Source organism: Mus musculus, chromosome 3, assembly GCF_000001635.26.
Source record: "Mus musculus strain C57BL/6J chromosome 3, GRCm38.p6 C57BL/6J".
Taxonomy (NCBI): domain Eukaryota; kingdom Metazoa; phylum Chordata; class Mammalia; order Rodentia; family Muridae; genus Mus; species Mus musculus.
Window position 1 is genome coordinate 147,930,454 of NC_000069.6, and position 21,598 is coordinate 147,952,051.

The following is a 21,598-nucleotide window of genomic DNA, read 5'->3' on the forward strand; positions in this document are numbered from 1 at the left end:
ACATCTTAAATTATGCAAAATACAAGGACTCAAGAGTCAAAGCTTAGGTAGATAGAGACCGGAAGGCGCTCTGCTGTTAAGCCATAGAGAGCTGTAGGGAGACAAAGCTATTGGGATGTGATTCTTTGCTGAATAGCTTTGAGAAATTCTGCTTACTTAGAAGCAAATGATGATTCATGCTGCTAAACTCAAAGAAGAAAAATAGTTTAATGATTTAGATTACAGACATCAGTATTAAAAAAGAAAAAAAGAAAAAAAAAAAACAACCTGAAACATAAAGCCCCTTCAGTCGATAACAGGACAGTTTTGTAAACCACTTAAGGCTGTGATAAAATCCTACTTGACTGGCCCACGAGCAGATGTGACAAGTTGAATTTATTTCCTCGCTTACCAGGAAGCTTTGCAGGAAACCCTTAACATATGGTGCCTTTCGCTTCCATCTAGAGCTATAAATGTTATTGGAGAAGGACATTCCCAAGAGCAGTGAGTTTCTGACGGCTCTGCCAAATGGAGTCCAAATGATCCTTCTGTGGTTCTGAATTCCCTGAGTTCTTAAGAGTTGGCAACCCAGGGTCTCTGATCTAAACACAACTCACTGATTTAATTATTTCATTATAGATTTGTGGAAGCTCTTTCAGACCAGTGACTTAGCATCTGCATTGTATCTAGCTGTACAGGAAACGCAAGTTAGAATGATGTAAATATTTTGTTTCTTAGCTGCTTTCATTTGAAAACTTGGACGTCACTTCACATGGAAAACAAGCACAAAAGAATGTGAAATCGAGATAAGTCAAATTTGCAGGAAATTTTCTCATTTGCAGGGCCTTACATGTTGTTTCTGTGTTAGATGTAGATACAGCATGTATCAATACATGATGGGGGAGAGTGTTGTGTAATCATGCAGAAGTGAGATATTTTTAGTAATAGCAACTGACTATCTTATGTATATCTCAGTAGACATGATGGCTGAGTATGTAGGGTACAAACTTGCTTAGTGCCTCTCTGAAACATTTTATCTTAATAGAGTAAAGGGTCAAAAATTGATGCTTTGACATTAGAAAGAAGCTGCTACTTGAGGCAGCAGCCTTCCCAGATACGCATACAGTGCATGATTGAGTAAATGTATCGAGCATGCGTAGAAGTCCAGATATGAGTTATCACTATTATATAAGCTTATCACAAATTTTACATTATACTGAGAACATTTTGAAATTTTAATTGTAATTTAAGAGCTATCTTAGAAAAAACAAAATGTCATTTGAGTATTTGAACCCAAGGTAGTTCTTAGCACTAAAAAGAGAATAAACAAGTTATAATATACCAAAGGCTTTATATTTTAAGACACCTAATTAGAAAAAATTAACATGAACCAACCATTTATACAAAACCATTTAAATATAGTTTTGAAATTATACTTTGGGCTAATTTTTAGTATGTAAGAATTCTTAATACCTTACTAGTATTAATGATGATCATTTAGAATCAATACCCCTACTGTCTTAGGGTTGCTATTTCAGTAATGAAATACCATGACCAAGAACAACTTTAAAAGAAAGGGGTTATTTCACTCACAGTTACATATTACATTTCATCATCAAAAGCAATGAGGGCAAGAACTTGGAGACAGTAGCTGATGCAGAAGTCATGGAGGGGTGTTGCATATTTGCTTGCTCCCCATGGCTTGCTAAAACTGCTTTCTTATAAAACCTAGGACCACCAGCCCAGGGATGGCCCCACCCACAATGTGCTTGACCCTCTGCCATGAATTACTTACTAAAGGCATGCTCTACAAGATTGCCTACAGCCAGATCTTATGGAGGTATTTTCTCAATTGAGGTTCCCTCTGACTACTCTAGCTCGTGTTGACACAAAACTATTCAGGATAACTACTTAAATAATTATAATTAATCTCTCTTTTCAATGTAATATCTTATCAAGGTCATTTTCCCCTTCTACTGTTGCAATTGTTTTATTGATTGCCAGTAACAAGATGGAGAATTTGCCTTGGAAACAAACCTCTCTCTAGGCATGCCCACAAGAAGGTAAACAAAATGCCTTCACTGCAGGATGAAGCTCTAACCTGGATGTGGATGACACCTTCCCAGGGGAAAGTGAGCAGAGGGTCAGCGTTCTTCTCTCTCTGCTCCATGAATAGGGATGGAATGTGAACAGACACCTCCAGCTCCTGCTGACATGTCCTCCTATCATGATGGACTGTACTTCTTAACACAGACATGAGGCCTCCCTCCTTTAAGTTGCTTCTTGTCCAGTATACCATTCTCACAGCAACAAGAAAATTAACTAACGTGATTGTTAAGTAGATTACTTCACCAGCAAAGAACTCATCAATAATTTTATAGAATATTTCCCTTTTATATTGCTAATCACTCTTTGTAAGAGACTACACTCCTAATTTCTATTTTCCTAAACACTAAAATTAGTTTTAGAAACACAACCCTCCTTTATCAATGGCATAGAAAAAAAAGAGTTAAATGTGCCATGGCTAGCTTCTTATATATGCTACAAAGCAGATAAATGCTTAAGCTAAAGCTGGGGGTATTTATATAAACAACTGATTTTATTATTAATATGAAATGAAGATGAAAATATTCTGTAGTTTATTTTCTCAAACATTACTAGGATTGTTTTCTTTAAAGCCAAATTGGTGTTTTCTTAACAGCTCTACCAAGATACCAACCATAACATCACTCATTTAATCTTATGTTCTAGTTGTTTGTATTGAGTCTAAAACTAATTATACATTCTCAAATTATTCAGAAGAAAAGTGACTTCAAATATGCCGTGGTTTGATATTCATCATGCCATGGTTAAATAATCAAAAATAACGTAACTTTTGACTGACATTACCATGTGGCCGAAGGCTAAATTTTAACTTATATAATTTTCTATTAAAAAGAGGGCATAGAGTCTAAAATTAGATGTTGTTGCCATTAGCTTTTTCAAACTAAACATTTTCTAGACCAATGGCCATCATCATCATCATCAACATCATCTAGACCTACGAAGAGGTTTTGTGGGAATCTAACACAACGCCACAATTTTGTAGATGAGGCTAATGAGCTCAGAATGCATCTTTCAGACCTTAAGAACTGATAGCATATTGATATATAAATTTAAATTACAGGAGTTTGGATTGATTTATACACACATGTGCCATAAACAGGCCAAACGTTTCATATCTATAGTCCCTGTACCTTGGCTTCTAAGTTATTCATTCACCTTGTCACAATGGTTGAGTGGAGATAATTTGAATGAAATATTGGGATTTTTATATAAAAAAAGACAAGGGTTAAAGGGACCACCAAGCTACACCACATCCCACTTTGCTATGAAAAGTAGTTTACTTTTTATAATCAAAATGGGGTGAGCTGTCCATTCTATATTTTTGCAGGCAAATACAGACAACCCAGAAAAACAAACACATACGTATAGCCACACACACATGCATACACACAAACACATATGAAATAGGAATAATAATAATAATAATAATAATAATAATAGTGATAATAATAATAAATAAAAAAGAAGAAATTGAAACCACTTTAAATGAAATTGCTATTTTTCTTGGGCATGAGCAAGTTTTCTTCAAGTCAATATTTTATAAGGTTCCTAAAGTTTTCAAACATTGGATTTTCCATAAAGTAAGTCAGCAAATAACAATCACACATGTAACTCTGCACAGGAAGATTTTTTTCTTTCTCCTATTCCCTTTAGCCTTCCATGCCATGTCATTCATATTGGTCCCTACAGCGGCCATGTCGAGCCTTCTGACATTACAACAGGATATTGCCTTCTACAAAGTTCACACTGGTAAGACATACAGTAAAGTCACCCTGCTTTTTTTTAAAAGTCTCATAATATTTAAAGTTACTTTATGATTATGTGTTGAGTCACAGTCATAGCTAGTCTAGGCTGCACACGGCAGGTACATAAAGTGTGGACATGCATGCTTATCCTTATAAGAATGAATTCTTTTTTTAAAATATTTTTATATTTTTTATATTTTATATTTTATATTTTTTTAAGAATGAATTCTTTAGACAGTGAAAGGGTCAGCAGTGTCTTTACAACATAAATGACTAGAAGATAGCTCTCTAGAAGCTTAACTTACAGTTACTTGACTCCTTCATTTCTAGTGGTTTAAAATTTTAAAACTTAAAAAACAAAGTTAAACAAGAAAGTATTTTTTTATCTGCAGCAGATAGGACAGAAAGGAGTTGAGGTGAATATTTTGTTTCCTAAATATGATTTATCTAGAACTCTCTGTACAGGGTCTGGAAATATTGACTTATTATTAATATTTTCGGTGCCTGTGTTCTGCTACTCTATGCTTGCCCAGGCTAAGAGGAGATGTAGAAAGCCATTGTCTAAGGTTGCTTTTTTCTATTTGGTTTGGTTTGGTTTGGTTTGCTTTGCTTTGCTTTGCTTTGCTTTGCTTTGGTTTTTCGAGACAGGGTTTCTCTGTGTAGCCCTGGCTGTCCTGGAACTCACTCTGTAGACCAGGCTGGCCTCGAACTCAGAAATCTGCCTGCCTCTGCCTCCCAAGTGCTGGGATCAAAGGCATGCGCCACCACTGCCCCGCTTAAGGTTGCTTTTTTGATACAGTCATCATTCATATTGCTTACCACACATCCCCACCATACATTTCTGTTTCCTGGGCCCCACAGAATGATGACTTTTCAAGCCTCTGGACTACTGAGAGTTGAAGATAGGTTAAGATAAAAAAAAAACCTCTCAAGAAAAGTTGACCTGTGGATTATCTTAAAACATGCTAGCAACCCCAAAACACATCCAGTAGAACACAAACCCAATAGAGTCACCATCAACCTGCCGTACCAGAGAGTATCCCAACCTGACTCTACACTCAGTACCTAGCTTGAACTGCTTAGTCAAAAGAGGGATCACATCCAGCATAGTATGGAGGGAATCTGCTAACACCCAATCGGTGGGATGTGTAGGGTGCTTTCTGGCAGGTATTCCGTCTCTAAAGTGGGGTGTGCTCTCATATTGTGTGCTGTAACCATCAGTAAAGTCAGGGACATCATACACTTATGTGTTCCTTTCATTATTGTTTTCACTACAGTCAACAACTGGGGCAATGAGCTTGCATACTCAAATGTCCATGCTGAAAATTGATGCTGTATCTCTCTATTAAGTGCAAGTTGATAAATGTGTTTACAAAAGTGAAGAGTATTACTGAACGTGTGTTTGGTTTTGATGAAAGAATAAATCAGGTATGTAAGTGAGCCCACAGATGCCCACAGTCCTGAACATTGAGGAAACAACTGAAGCATTTTAAGCAGAAAATAAATAATAAAACTCTACCCTGGACCCAGGGTAACAGTGTTAAGGAGAACCTGGTTATACAGCTAGGCAGTGCCCAGGGTTCTCCTGACTACCAAGTTTTCTCTTGGTGATCACAGATAGCCTGATCAATTCTATGCATTGTCATCTCGATAAGATCTAAAATTACCTATGGAACAAACTTCTGGGTGTGTCTGCCAATAAGTTTCTAGTGTGGGTTAATCCAAATGGGCGAACCACTCTAAGAGTGAGTGGGGAGAAAGAAGGTGCAATGAATGGGCCAGAGTCCCAGACTAAGATCAAAGAAGAAAGCAGAGTGAGAGCACTTGTGACCAGCTACTTCATGCTCCTGTTGCTGTGATGGGCTGTACCCTTGAAATAAACCTTTCCCTCGACAAATTTGCTTGTTTGTTTGTTTGTTTTTAGTGGGAGATTCCTGGAGTTTCTTGTAGTAATGAGCAAAGAAATGAAGATAGGTACATTATTAAACTACTCTATATACTCTTGATGCATCTTTTTTTCTTTTCATTTTTTATTAGGTATTTAGCTCATTTACATTTCCAATGCTATACGAAAAGTCCCCCATACCCACCCACCCCCACTCCCCTACCCACCCACTCCCCCTTTTTGGCCCTGACGTTCCCCTGTTCTGGGGCATATAAAGTTTGCGTGTCCAATGGGCCTCTCTTTCCAGTGATGACCGACTAGGCCATCTTTTGATACATATGCAGCTAGAGCCAAGAGCTCCGGGGTACTGGTTAGTTCATAATGTTGATCCACCTATAGGGTTGCAGATCCCTTTAGCTCCTTGGGTACTTTCTCTAGCTCCTCCACTAGGGGCCCTGTGATCCATCCAATAGCTGACTGTGAACATCCACATCTGTGTTTGCTAGGCCCCAGCATAGCCTCACAAGAGACAGCTATATCTGGGTCCTTTCAGCAAAATCTTGCTAGTGTATGCAATGGTGTCAGCATTTGGAAGCTGATTATTGGATGGATCCCTGGATATGGCAGTCTCTAGATGATCCATCCTTTCGTCTCAGCTCCAAACTATGTCTCTGTAACTCCGTCCAAGGGTGCATCTTTAAAACCAAAGCAACACTGTTTACTGTAAAGACAGAGAATTCTTCTTTCTTTCCTTTTTTCTTTTCTTTTCTTTTCTTTCTTGGTTTGTTTGTCTGTTTTCCTTTTTTAAATTATTTATTTATTTTTTATTTTTGAGACAGGGTTTCTTTATGTGTGGCTTTGGTTGTCCTAGAATTTGTTCTACAGATCAGGCTGGCCTCAAATTCACAGAGATCTTTCTGCTTCTGCTTCCCAAGTGCTGGGATTAAAGGATGTGACTTGCATGTGACTACTGCCCAGCAAGGATTCTTATTAAATAAAACTATTTTAAAAATACTCTCATCAACTGCTGGATTTTATTTTTAAATGGCAAAAGAAGAATTTCCAGGTTTCCCCCATCTATGCTCCTTTGATTGCCTCTGCGAAACCTGGCTTAAAAACCAATCAAGTAAACCGCAGTAGACTTCCGGTAATAGTCAACCCTACCCCACATCTCCAACTCTGGTATTACCACGCTGAAGCTTTTCTTCCCATCCAGTTTGAATACAAATTGCAACAGACTTTGCACACAAATGCCTATCATTAGAAGTCTCTCATGTCTCTGCTTCTAATGAAATCTGTTTCTCAGCCTCATTATTACCCCTCATCCCTTGATAGCTCACTACTGTCGCAGATCATCAGCACCTCTTCTGGCTTCATTTGCTTGCCTAAGCAGCCTTGACGTTAGGGTCAGTCATTTTATTAGATTGTCACACTCTCTTGCCCAAGAGCTGCCATTCTAATCCCCAAGAATGGGTAAGTACAGTCATCGGCTTTCTTGCCTCCCAGTCCGGGGCTGCCAGACACTACAGAGGAAAGTCACAGAGACAGGTTGCCTGGTTCCACTTACATCTGAGTTCTCGACAGTTTGACAGAACTTGTTCTCATGGGTGATTTACAGTCTTTGGTCTTTTCAGTGTCAAATCCAGTACTCCTCCCCACCTTGGTCCAAATGGGACACATTGTTCCAGGAGCTAAAGAAAGTCAAGTCCAATGTTTTTTCTTTCTCATATCTAAAATCTCAGCTTTCCATTCTGGTCCCCTCTCCTCTCAGGCTTAGCCTGCCTTTCCCTTGAGCCTGTAGTCATTTTATCTCTAAGCTTTGTTTCCTAACTAGGTTACTTCAGGTACTCATGTCGCATGTTTTGTCCTTGACCTTTCTTGGGAAAGGAAACAAAAAACAACAACAACAACAAAAAAAAAAACAACCAAAAACGGACTCAACAATTGTTTCTGCTTCCTCGCCATTACCACTTCAGTGTCTTCTGTTATCTCAACCATAAATAAATAAATAAATAAATAAATAAATAAATAAATAAATAAATAAATAAATAAATCTGGTGATGTGTTTAGGTTCCTCCTTTCTGTTCTGTGTAAGGTGACTGAAACTCCTAACTCTGTACTGTAGTGATCCCCTCTGTGTCCCTACCAGAAATGGCCTCCTCGGATGCCTGCCTCCTTTCAGTGGTAGCGGATCTTACACAAAATTGAGATTCAGAGTCCACAGTGTACGTGCTCCCTATACCTCCTGTGCTCCTTCTGATGCCCTACACCACTTTCATCTGGACAATTTCTCTCACATTTCTGTTCTATTAGAAATTACTTTCCGAAATGACTGAAAGAGATTAATACGATTTTCCTCTTACTGCTTCTCTTTCAGTTAATAATATCTTTGTGCTCTGGGATTTTCAAATCTCTCAGAATTTCCTAATGTATCTTTTATTCTTAGCTTTTCTCACCTTTATCCTATCGAAAAGGAGCCCGTGCTCTTCCCTTTATAAAACCAGAGATTGCCAGCTGCTTGCTTGAACTTGGAGATCGAGGGAAGGGGTTGGTGGGCAAACAAATCACACCTGGCGGTTTTCCTCCAAAAGAAATATTGCCAATATCCATGGCATCTGATAAAAGAGAGTAAAGACCAGGGTCTCAGATTCCGAGAACTGTTTGAGCTGTTCACGCACAGAATGCATACTGTTCTGTTTGCAGAGTATGCTTGTGTTTATACCTGTGAGGTCGCTTTATCTATATAATCGAATTCGGTGTTTTATAAAATGCTTTATAAGGGCAGGCTTAAAGGCATCACAGAGGCAAAAGCATGTACAACTGAGCTATGAATTAGTTCACTGGGAGGAAATACAGGCTAAATAAATGCTAAGCAAGAAATTCTGGTCAGGGGCTGGCAGAATCGCTCAGTGGGTAAAAACAGTAGATAGCAAGTGTGATGACCTGAGTTTCACCCTGGAGACCCACATACTGGAAAGATAGAAATGACTCCCACAAGTTGTCTTCAGACCTACACACACACACACACACACACACACACACACATCAAAAACCACAGGATGCCATGATGTGAGTACATGCATACAAACAATGTAACACACAATCTTGAAAAGAATACACAAATTTCTCCTTTGAATATCCTTTCTCCTAAAGTGCTTCAAGATGTATGTTACCCAGAAAAGCACTAAGGCCACCAGGATTCTAAAATGACTGGCATTCTAGGAAGGCTTCTTATTTCCCCTCACTTACAAGTGTGCTTTGGGTAAGACAGTTTGAGGGGTATTTGGAGTTATGCACATATGTGAACTTAGAATAATGAAGGTTTCCAAATACCCTTACATGACCTAAGGAAGCAATGTATAAGATGACAGAAGTCAAGAGGTATGGTCTATAAAGTTCTTTACTTACAGATTGTCTAACACCATCAATTCTGAATTTAAACCCATACATACAAACACACACAGAGAGACAGAGAAACAAAGAAAGAAAGACAGAGACAGAGAGACAGAAAGAGGCAGGCACAGAGGGATGCACACACACATATAAAATGTCTCAGGTATCCAAGTTCTATGCTTCAGTATTTGAGTGCAGGCTTGAGGGTTAAATCAAGAAGAGTTTGGTATTAATTCCAACTTAGCAATTTACTGCCTGTGTGACCTGGAGACATATCAAGATCTCTATGGATTACAGTTTTCCCATTTACAGTATGGTCATATCAACTACCTACCAAAAAGGTGGTGTGGTTAAGAGGAAATATATTTTAATAACAACCTTGGAGACATGTACACATTTAACAAATGTGTGTTCATACCTCTAAAAAGCACAGTGTGGAGCCTGAACACAGCTTCAAAGTCTTCTTCAGTGTGCACACTATACATGTTCTGCATTGCTCCCACCAGGCTCTTCTTATCCATAGTGATGGCCTTAAAAGATGCTGAGGAAATAGGGAAGGTGGCACATTTGTGCAGTATGATTTTTCATTGTTAATGCTTTTGTAGAATTTACTAGATATTTGTGGAGCTGAAGCGTGACTATTAGCTATCTTAAAAAAAAAATGAACTAGTCCCCTTTTAACATCTGGCCATCTGTGGAATAGCTGGCTTGTGCTTCAATTTCAGGTACTGTTCATCAAGGGAAATTCTCTAATACCTCATTTATTTTTGCTACATTTTAACTTTTATTAACATGTTAATTACATATATTAGTGAGATAATGGGATGTTTCCATGAATGGATTAAGCACTGAGCTCATGCAACCATCTTTTCTTGGAGCTTCACAACAGCATCATTTCACTCCCTACCCCTAGTTAGCATTATTCTACTTGGAAGTTGACGGGTGCGATTGCCACACAAGAGAGAACATGGGGTACTCTTATTTCTATGTCTAGCTTATTTTATTTAATATATGATATTTTAATTAGATTTATTTGACTGTAAATGAGAGGGCCTCATTTTTCTCATGGCATAATAATACTCATATATATATATATACACACACACACACACATATATATATATATATATATATATATGTATATATATGTATGTATATGTATATGTGTATGTATATACATACATATATACATATATATATATATATCATGTTTCTCTATTCATTCATCTATTTATGAGCACTTAAGTTGATTGAGTATCTTCACTATTATATCTATTGCCTCCACAAACAGAAGTCTGCAGTATCTGTTTTGTTACTGACTTTAATTCCTTCTAATATACACTAAGGAGTATAATATATGGATATTATAGTATCTCGGTTTTTGTTTTGTTTTAAGAACTTCCATGTGATGACTATTCTTGGTTGTCAAGCTGACCACATCTTTAATTAAATAAAACCCAAGTAAGTGGGTATACCCCTGAGATTATTTTCTCAAATAATTTGATGTGGGAAGATCTACTTTAATCTGGGTCATCAGAGGTGAGAAAATACACTTTTAGCATGGTCCACATTTACTGGTGGTTGCCTCCATAAAGGACATGGAAGAAAGCATGCCTGGCAAGTAATTTTCTACCCTGGCATTAGAGCCTACTTAGGAATTCTGGAGTATACTGGAATGGTTAGACCATAACCTGTAAACCATTCTAATAAATATGTATAATACATATGATAAATGTTGTATGCTTATATATGATAAATTCATTCTATAAGTTCCGTTTCTCTAAGGCAGTGGTTCAGAAGTTATGCGTTGCAACCTTTTGGGGGTTACATATCTGATATTCTGCATATCAGACATTACAATCCATGACAGTAGCAAAATTATAGTTATGAAGTAGCAACAAAAATAATGTTATGGCTGGGGTCACTATGACATGAGGAACTGTATTTAAAGGGTAGCAGCACTGGGAAGGTTGGCACCACTGCCCTAGAGAACAGATACATTCCATATTGTCTTCCCTAGTACTTCCTACTACTCATGGTAGTCCTCCTGATAGTATAAGAGGCTCTTCCCCCACCCTTGCTGCATTTGTTACTTTTCTGCTGTTGTGATAAACACACTCGGAGGAAAGGCAACTTAGCAGAGAAAGGCTTTACTTTACACCAGGCCAGGGTTCCAGAAAGTACAGAGTGTCGTGGAAGGCATGGTGACAGTAAGCTGGTCACATTCTCTTCATACACAGGGAGCAGAGGGAGAACAGGAGAAGCACTTTCTCTCCTTGCAAGGGACCTGCTTAAAATTCTTTAAGATCCCCAAGTAGCACTACCAACTAAGGACCAGGTGTTCACACACCTAAGCCTATGAAGACATTTTCTTTCAGGCCATCATAGTTGGGTTTCGGGTGTTGCTATCTTTATTAAGTATTTTGACTTCCTTGTATGTTCTAGATATTAACAGTGTCAGAAGAAAGGCTAGCAAATATTTTTTTTACCAAGCTTACAGGTTGTCCTTGGCTCTTCTAGTTGTTTCCCTCACAATGTAAGAGATTTCTGATTGGATTAAATCCTTTTTATCAATGGCATCTGCTTGAACTCCATGGAGTTCAACATGCCCCTTGGGATATCTGGCAAGTTCTTGGATCTCCCAGCTCTTGAGTAAACCACTCTTGCTTTGTCCCTATATCTCACCTATTCTGTAGCGTGAAGAACACCTATTGAGCTCAACTTGAACACCATGGTAGGTCATTTGGCATCCAAGGTCATCCAGTGCAGTAGTATATCTCCTGAGTCCAAGATGTGGGGATATGCAGGGTTCACTGATGCCCAGACCAATATAAACCCTTTAAGTCTCTTCTCAAGACAGATTTAGGTTACAGAACCCTGGAGCTTGCTAAGAGATGATGTTAATTCATTTCTAAAGCATGAGTACTATGCAGATTCCATCTGTCATCTAAATCACTCCTGGTTTTAAAGGCTTGGTCTCTAATGCATCAGTGTATAGTACGTGGTGATTGAGTTGTAGGGGTGCAAATCCAATAAATGAATTAACTATTTGGCTCAATCAAAGCCTAAAATGTTGGTGAAGTTTTAGAGGTTAGATACAGTTGTGAACTTACAGGAAGCAGGTTGCTTAGACCATGCCCTTAAAGGGTGTACTTTGCTCATATTCTCTCCATGTCTGTCTGTCTCTGTCTGTCTGTCTATCTTTCTTCCTCTCTCCCTCCCTACTTCCCTCTACCACTGTCTTTGCCTCTGCCTCTCCCCCACTCCCGTCTCCCTCTCCCTCCCTTCCTTTTGCTTCTACATAAATCAGGAATAGTTTCTTATTCCTACAGGGTGGCCCTACTCTGATCTCTAAAAATTTAGATTCCCCTTCCTGGAAACGTCAGTTACTGATAAGTTCAGAATTCAGTGGCTTGAGCATCCATTCCTAATTCAACACAGCCTGAAGTCCACCCTGGCTTCAGAGATTCCCATGGAATTGGCTTATTATCATTTTTCCTCCTACCTAACCCCATCATCTTTGCTGTCATAGCCACTGTTCCTTGTAAATAAGGCATCTGCATGTAACACTCCATTTCAGAGTCTGTTTCCAGGGAAACCTGTTCTACTGCATCCATTATCATCAAATAATGGAAAATAATTGGCAGGATGTTTTTACCAAATAACTTGAAAATTAGAAGCTTTCTACATAAGCTCAAAGTCCAAATTTAATCCACCAAATGCTTTGAATTCCCCCTCATCCAAAGGATTGGATTTATCTTATTTTATTCAATTTCTATGTGTGCAAAAGGAGAAAGAATGTAGAAACCCGGGCATCCAGGAAACCGGACCCTATCTTGTCCTTAGAGATCAAGTTGCATAAGGCAGGGCCAGGGACACTGGCCTTCTCTCCTTGCAAAGCTGCTTGGCTTTGCTAATGGTGCTTGTGGTTGGAATGTGTGCCATGCTGACACGGCTCCAGTTGCTTGGATCTGTCAAGAATGCCCCTGGCTGAGACGTGGGCCACATCAAGACTGATATATGGATGAGATTGTCCTCTTCAGCTGAAAACACAGCAGGACAGCTTGTGTGCATTTTAAAGAAAAGAGCTGTATTTGAGCACAGGGTTCTGGCCCAAGATCAAGAGGTGTCCTGTTGTAATGCAGTTCTTGCTGCAAAGCCCTAAGGTAGCGCTAGTCATCACAAAGTAATAGGCAAAGTATACCTGTGTTTTCCTGCTGGCCAGTCCCTTTTCTATAAATCCACCTGTCTTGAACCACGTAGCTTCCATTCTGATGACCTTTCTAATCCTACTGATTTCACAGGGACCCCATCTGTAAACACCATAGTTGGGTGTACTCTCCCTGTTCTTAATGTGACTGATGATTAAGCTGTAATATAGATTTTACGGAATAAGTTAATTTAAGTGGAAACTATTAGATTTTATTTTTGGTTCCTGGACTTCTTTTATATAGCATACGATGAATATTTCCAGCATGACTTCATATTTCCAAAGTCTCATCTATAATAGTCAAGAACCAGTAGTACTATGTGTCTGCCTCTAGTACAAGGTGCACGCAGTCCACTTCAATCATAGGCGCAGCATTGGGATATTTCACCAGTGAAAAGAAGGTTGCATCATAAGACTTCTCTGCCCTAGGTACTCTATAAAAAGCATCTAGTTTCACCACCTAAAACAATTCCATCCCAGAAATCTGGACCTAGGGAGGCTGGAGGATTTCAGAGACAACCACAAGGCCTCTTTCCAGTTGCTTTGACAGTGAGCATCCTGTGCTAAAGACACTCATTTTCAGTGTTGTTCTTCCCTGGCATATTTTCTTCCACTACAGTTTTCCAATGTTTGTACTAAATCCTCCTTTGCTCTTGAAATCAATCAGAAGCACCAAAGCCAGCTATGTCTGTACCTTGTTTAGAAATGTCATCTGTCAGATAAACTAGCTCATCACTTTCAAGTTCAATCTTCCATAAAATCTGAGGTCATGGGCATAGAACATCCCGGTTCTTTGCAATTGTGTAAAAGGACAGAGTTTTCTCCCATACACAATCACATCATTTCCATCCGAGACTTGTTTCCTGTCTCCTTGTCATCAAATTCTCCTATAACTCACAGTGAACACCGTTCGAGGCTTTTTTAGACTTCCCCTCTCCAGACACAGTTCCAAGATGGTCAGGAATAGTTATGACAATGACTCCACTTCTTGATACCAGTTCCCTCTATTTCTTAATTTCCCATGACTAAAACAAAATACCCAAGGCCAGGTATGTCTAAAAAGAGTTAATATAGCCCACTTGTGGGTTCAAATGCATGACAATATAGTCTGCTGAGAGTGTTCTGGCAAGTAATAGCACAATGACTCGAGCACTTACAAAAGAAGTCACATTACCAGACAGGAAGGTGACAGAGCTGGAGAATGGCCAGACTTAACCTTTAAAGCCAAGACTGTTTTAAGAACTAACTCAGAGCTGCTCTAGGAACTGTGTCGTTCACTCCTAAGGACATTCCCTCATGAGGTATGTTTCTGTTTGTTTCTTAGCTTGTTTTAAAGCTTGTTTAGAATTGAATTCATATATGCTAGGCAAGTGCTCTACTACTGAGTTAAGTTCACAGACTTCCCTCTTAAATAGCCTCAGACTTCCCGCTAAGCACCAGCCCTTGAAGGTCTTACTACCTATAGTCACCATCATAATGGGAACTAAATCTTCCAGCACATAGTCTCTTGGGGAATGCACTCAAACCATCCACAGTGATAGATGTTTCATGAGCTCTGCAGCTGGTATCAGATGGTGTCAAAGAAAACTGGCAGCAGTCAGTTGGGCATCATGGGTAAGCAGAACATGCAGTAAGTTAATTAACATATATTCTTCCTTCTAGCTAGTCTCTACCGATGCACACCTGGTGAGATTAATTTTGAATTTGTCAAGTACTCAATCACCTAGAAGCTGGAGTGCAGACAGTTGTCACCTGTTACCAAGAAAACAAAGTTTAGTTGAAAACATTATCAAACCTCAGCTTGCCTCGTAACTGCTGTATGAGTTCCTCATGGGAGAATACAGCTCAATGACAACAAAAACATACTTAAATGAAACAATCCAGGGGCTGAGGAGATGCATCGGTGGGTACAGTGCTTGCTGCATAGGCATGAGTGTTTCCTGTGGATTCCCTTCCAGCACACAGAAGGTGGAGGTGAGTAGAAACAAGACAGCCCTGTGACTTGCTGCCCAGCAAAGCCAGGCACATCAGCGAGCTTTAGGTTCAGGGAGAGACCTTGCTTCAAATAATCATGTGGGGGACGATAGAGAAAGACACCTGAAGACAACGTGTGACCTTCACACGGACACACATACATATTTATGCAAATATCACACACACACACAAACACACACACACACACACACATCAAGAAAGAAAAAAATTCCAGTAATATAGCCAAGAGGGATAAAACAAAGCCATTGTCTAAGCAACCAGATCTTAAGTTCTTTGTTTTCTGGCACCTTGTACATTAAAACCAAAAAAATAAAAAATAAAATAAAACAACAACAACAAAAAACATATTTAAATAATATTTTGATTGGACCTGTATACATTATTGATATGTCCTGTATTAGAGATGAAATCATACATTTCTAATATATCTGTGTCTCTAAAATTACAGTAATAAACCTATGATATAGTGTCATAAATAGCTAAAAATATTTTTTCAAAACAGGAAAAGTATTTTAAAAAAGGGATATCTACTTTGTATTAAATTTTTAGCAATACTTGTTTTGAAGTATATATTGGTGATCAGGCATATGGTGAAGAGGCAGATGGAAATCAACAGTATTTTTGCAATTAACGGTAGATACTGTTCTTTGATATTATATTATATGATACAATAGCTTTAAATTCAGTTTTAATGTAGAGTTCAAATGCCTGTTGGAAATTCATCACATCTTACTATGTAGAAAATTATTTGGCATGACTTTAATTGTATCTTTTATTCAGTGTTTACTTTTGTAAATATATATTGGTAAATTGAAAATATTGGTAGATTTACTATTACCGGTTTCCTAAATACTGACATTTTCTTGTTTTAAAAATAGAAGAATTCAAAAATACCCTAACAGGAAAGTGAAGGTTGGGAATCTGATCTAGAACTAAATTTTCCTTGAAGTCTGGATCTTATCGGCTGCCAGCAACCCTGAATTCGCTCCTGCAGAGTCAGGTTGACCAAGTTCATTTCTAACAGAACACCTGCCAAATGTCTAAGTGTGAACAGCCATACTTTTCTGCCAGTCATTCTCTTAAACAAAAATGACATTCCAGGGAAAATGTCATTGGTTCTGCCCACCACTCAATGGTTGAGTAGTGAGGCAGCCAACAGGCCAGCACACAGTAGGATATCACTTTTTTTTTACACACTTCCTATTTTGTCATACAACATTCTAAAAGGAAGACAACAAAACAGAAACTAATTTAATTAAATGAATAACTCATTCCACTGCATTAGCCTTTAGAAGCGGGGAATGCAGAAGCATTTTATTTTTGTACCAGTAATACTGTACTCACATGAAACACAAGGACCAATATTAGGGCGTGGTGTTCTGCCTTTCATTCCTGAGAGGCCCAAGCTCTTTCACTTCCTGTCACTGTCCCACCATCTGCACAAAGACAAGTCCTGAAGAGTTAGCAAATCTGATCTTGGCTTTCTCATTAAAAAGTTTTGACCCTCAAAACTGAAATTGTCTCGGTTGCACCCAGAAATGGGTGACTCACATTTTAAGATCTATTGTACTAGACTTTTATTGGTCTGAGCACCAAAAGCATTATTTTAGTAACAATGGGTATTGAGTTTCCAACCTTACAGGGCTGATGAGAGGGTGTAGGCTAAAGTTCTAACTACTCTTTGTGTTCTAAATCACCACTGGAAATGGGTGGAATATAGAAATTCAAGAGAATTATTAACTATCCATAACACTGCCCCTCCATGCCACAGCAACAACTGTACAAAACATGGCTATTGAACCTTATGAAATGTGTCCACCCCTGAAGTAACTGTGGCGAGGTAAATCATCCAGTCTGTTTCAGTCTGGCTTGCTCTCTGCCTCTAAGGTTAAGTAAACACGCAATGAATTGCAGTATTCTCCACATCTTGAAGAAAAAAATAATTGCGCCAATTCTCTTCATAACGCTCTATGTAGAACTCTGCCCCCCCCCCCGAATATTTCCTGATATCACACTAATCAAAGACCACAGCATAAATTTGCCTCCTGATACTCATTAAATCCTTGTGGAATGGCTACTCGGGATGCTCATTATAATAACCAGGCGTGTATTCAAACAGATTATATGTCACCTTTCTTGTTTCTTCGGGCTAAACAATCCCAGATATTAACCTTTCCGACCAGCCTTTATTTTCCTATGCTTTTATCATTTCTGTTGCTCTGTGTTGGACTCACTCCAGTTTTGCCACATTGCTCTTAAAGTGTTTGAGAATAAAACTAGACACCATCCTTAATAAGGTCTTCAGCATGGCCGGCAGAGAAGAAATACGACTCGCTGGACTTGAAATGTCAAGCTCCTCCTAATACATAAGTATCCCAGGCCTTTAAATAACAGCCTCGTGTTGCTGACTGGTTTTCCGTCCTAATTCTGCAGTTGTTCTGGCCTTCCAGATGCGGTAGTGTATGGGGTATAGACAGCCCCTCTTTAATCTCTGCTGTTTGTAGCTGGCTTCTGACTGTCACATCTTGCCTTTGCCCCGTTTACGTTCTTCTGGCTTTCCCTGCCAATTTCCCTAATTTATCGAGCTCATGCTGAACTATTCCTGGCGCCCGAGTTGTAAGCAATACCAACCACTTAATGTCATTCACACATGTTCCATTTCCATCATGTTAGACGTTCGTTTAAAAGCCCTGCTTGATGTGGGGCACATTATTTTGTAGTTAGAGAAGAGAAAAGTGCTGGAGCTAAAACAGGCTTCCCACTGGAACCTCTTCCCTACTTTTTCAGGATGCAGAGAACACAGAGGTGTTTTTTATGTCACCCATAGTAGAAATTAGCACACCCCAGTTCTGAGCATTAGAAAACTCACCTCCCCCCAGTAGGAATGAGCTGCAGTGCAAAAGACGCAGCTGCCTAGAGAAAGTAGGGATTAATTCCTTTATAATAAACCCCAGGTGGGCAGTTATGGTTAAGGTGCCAATTCTAGGTTTTCACCAGGTTGTTTCTCTACACTGCTCGAGAATGCTGCCTTCACCTGCAGGTTCAAACTGAGCTGTACACAGCTGGGCAAAAGGACGTAAGTGGGAATGGAGCATGTGAGCCTCATGGGTTTCCTTTGTTTGAGGGTTTCATAGAAGACCATTGAGATTATTAGATGATGGGAAGGCAGATTTAGAAAAAAAAAAAAAACCCAACTGGTTTATACCTCTGAAAATCTAGACTAGTTTAATTGATATCGTCTATCTTTTTGATTGGTTAAACTGAAGGTCATGAAAAATACCTCCTTTCTCTGAAAGCGAATATAAGCCTTGTTCATGAGGAGAATTGTCTTTGGATTCGTTTAGTCTCTTCTGTATGAATAAGTGAGTCAAATGACACTTGAGGATGGCGTGCCCTTCTGCAACATCACTCTTCCACTGTAGTCACGCCCACCCTTCCTTGTCCTCTCAAGTTGATTACCCAGAACTTGGGTTCCCCCAAACCTAAACTGGTATCACGTAACACAGCTCCTTCCCACTGGTGCAAATGTGAGAAGGAGCCACGTGACCCACAGCTCGTGGGTCTCCATGCCTGATCTAAAGTTAATCAATTTCCAGATCTCCTGAGATCCTTAAAGCTGAGCTGAGTCCTGCAAACATACTTGGTGAGCTTCATCTGCTGTTTAAGACAAAGCAGGGCCCTCCTTGCTTTATGCCTAATGGAGCAATTAGGTCTTTGGCTTTTTCTGTTCCATTATGGAAAAATTATAATCCCTGTGTCGTTTCTTATGCCTAATAAGATTTAAAAATGCAGATAAGGGGTTAATATGCATATGATCTGTTAGTGTTCCTCTGAAATGAATGATTACTGTCAATCTGAACCAAATGCCTCTCCGGGTAGTTATTGCGTGTCCCATCCTGCTTGCAATACCTTTCTGTGGAATGAAGGAAAAGGATGAGCAGGCCTGAGATAAGGGTTTGAGAAAATGCTTGTTTGTTTTCATTACAGAAAATAAGCGTGTTATTGACAATTGGCAGAAACAGAGTAGTCATGTGTTTCCATGGGAAACACGACCCCCTCAGGGACCAGTATGTGACTGAAAGCCACAGCACTCTGCAGGGTCATCACACATTAAATCTTTGTTCAGCATTTACTGAGAGTGGACTCTCCCACATCTAGAAATATTTCCTGCCTATTGTTTGAAATGTCACAAAGAAATGAGGGTGTTTGACTCCGTTCTTGTATAATTACAGAAATAACTGGCTTACATTATTTATTTCTAATTTTATTCACACATTTACACAGTTATTTATGTTTTATCTCCACCCTTCTTCCCTCCTAAAGCATATGTGAGGGCTGAGGAGATGACTCAGTGGATAAACCAGTTGCCGCAGATATATGAGCACAGGGTGTCTAAGCTCTACCTAGGCCCAGGGCAAGTTAGTTAGATAGACTTGTATAGCTGGATTTAGTGAGATGCTCTGCTTCAGAAAGACATTTATGCCTACATACATGTGAATATACACATGTGCTCATAGCACACACAAAGATTTCACACCCTCAAAGAAGAAAGTCACATACAGTGTATAGTGTGGTGGCCTTCCGGCTCACACCAACTGTGACACATTCCAGTGCCTTCCTTATCTTCCCACCTGGCTGTGGTACCTGATTATCCACTAACACATTGTTCAAGGACACAGGAAGAAAGTCTTCTGTTTTACTCAAGAAACACTTAGCAAGGGAGACAAGGACCCCTAAATGCAGGCGATATTTGATGCTAGTGCTAAGCTTATATTGTTGCCATAGCAACTTGGTCATTAAGGATATTTCAGCTTTTTCTATTAACCTCTATTTTCAGAGGTTTATAACTTCTTGATAAAAACTGCCTCCAGGCTAAAATCTGGCATATATGATCTTAGACGTGCCAGGTGTCAGTGAATATATACATATGTAGTATCCATTTTCTCAAAGACCTGGTGAATTTCCAAATGAATTATCTCATTTCTCACAGGGTACAGATCCATTACATTTTTGTGAACTTGATTGGCTTTAGAAGTTGCTTATAACAACACAACCAAAAGCATTTATAAAATCTCAGGTTTGCTCTTTCCTTCCCTCACCCTCTCTGCAGGGAACGGTCACTCTGATCTTTCTAGAAAATTTGTAAGACATGCCTGCCTGGCTCGTGATAAGTTTTAACCTTACTTAAGTAGACTCAGTTACACTGTTTACCTGGAGTTTATAGCTTACTTTCTTCAAAGTATGGGAAGAAGTAGTAACTCTAGCTTATGAAGGACAGGGGTCATAGGCAATACCACAGCCAGCAGCTGCATTCTGAATCCACCTTTTCCACTGCTCAGACTTCCAGAGACCCCATTCTCCATGATCCCACGAAGGGACCCAATATTCATCAGTTAGAATTGGACAACACCAAATTCAAAACTTCCTCTTTGTTTTGTTTTTATGTAAGGTTAATCTTCAATATCTTCTTCCCGAATCTCTTTTAAAAATTTAAACCCATAGGAAAACTGAAAAAATAATAGGAAAACCATTTACTTAGCTCCTGTGGTAACCAAGTGTTAATACTGGATGGAGTCATTTGAGAGTTGTCAACACTGCTCGTCTTGAGATTTGAATTTGAACTTGAATGACTATCTCCTGGACACAAGGATAGTCTCCTATGTGGCCACACAGTGGTCACCTTTAAGCTGTTTAGGATCGACTCCTTTATCTGAACTGATCCATATGTAAATGTTCTCAATTTTTTCATTAATATGCTTAATGATTCATGTGACACTTCAGTGACAAATAGTGTATTATAGTTACCCAGATTATAGTGTTCTTCAGGACAGACTCTCCCTTAATCTAACTATATGTTTCCTAGTTATAACTATTTTAAAACTGCGTGTATTTCCCCCTATGTTGTACAATTCTCTGGATATCCAAAGGTTTTTCTTTTGCTTTCTTTCTTTTTTTCCTCTCTCTTTTCAATTAGAGAAACTCCCAAAAGTGAGATTGACATGTTTGCAAAGCTATGTGCTTTCTGTCAGTTGTCTGGATTGGTTAAGGTCTCTCCCCACTGACCTGGCTACTGCTAGTGTTTGAGAAGGATGATTTCCACATACCTATTGTCTGTCTTAGTTAGGGTTTTACTGCTATGAACAGATACCATGACTAAGACAACTCTTACAAGGACAACATCTACCTTCCCCTACTACCATGTCCTGTGTTTATAGTCAATGAGAAACTACAACAGCCTAACCAAAACAGGATAAGAAAGGGCACAGTGCCACGAGGAATGAAGGT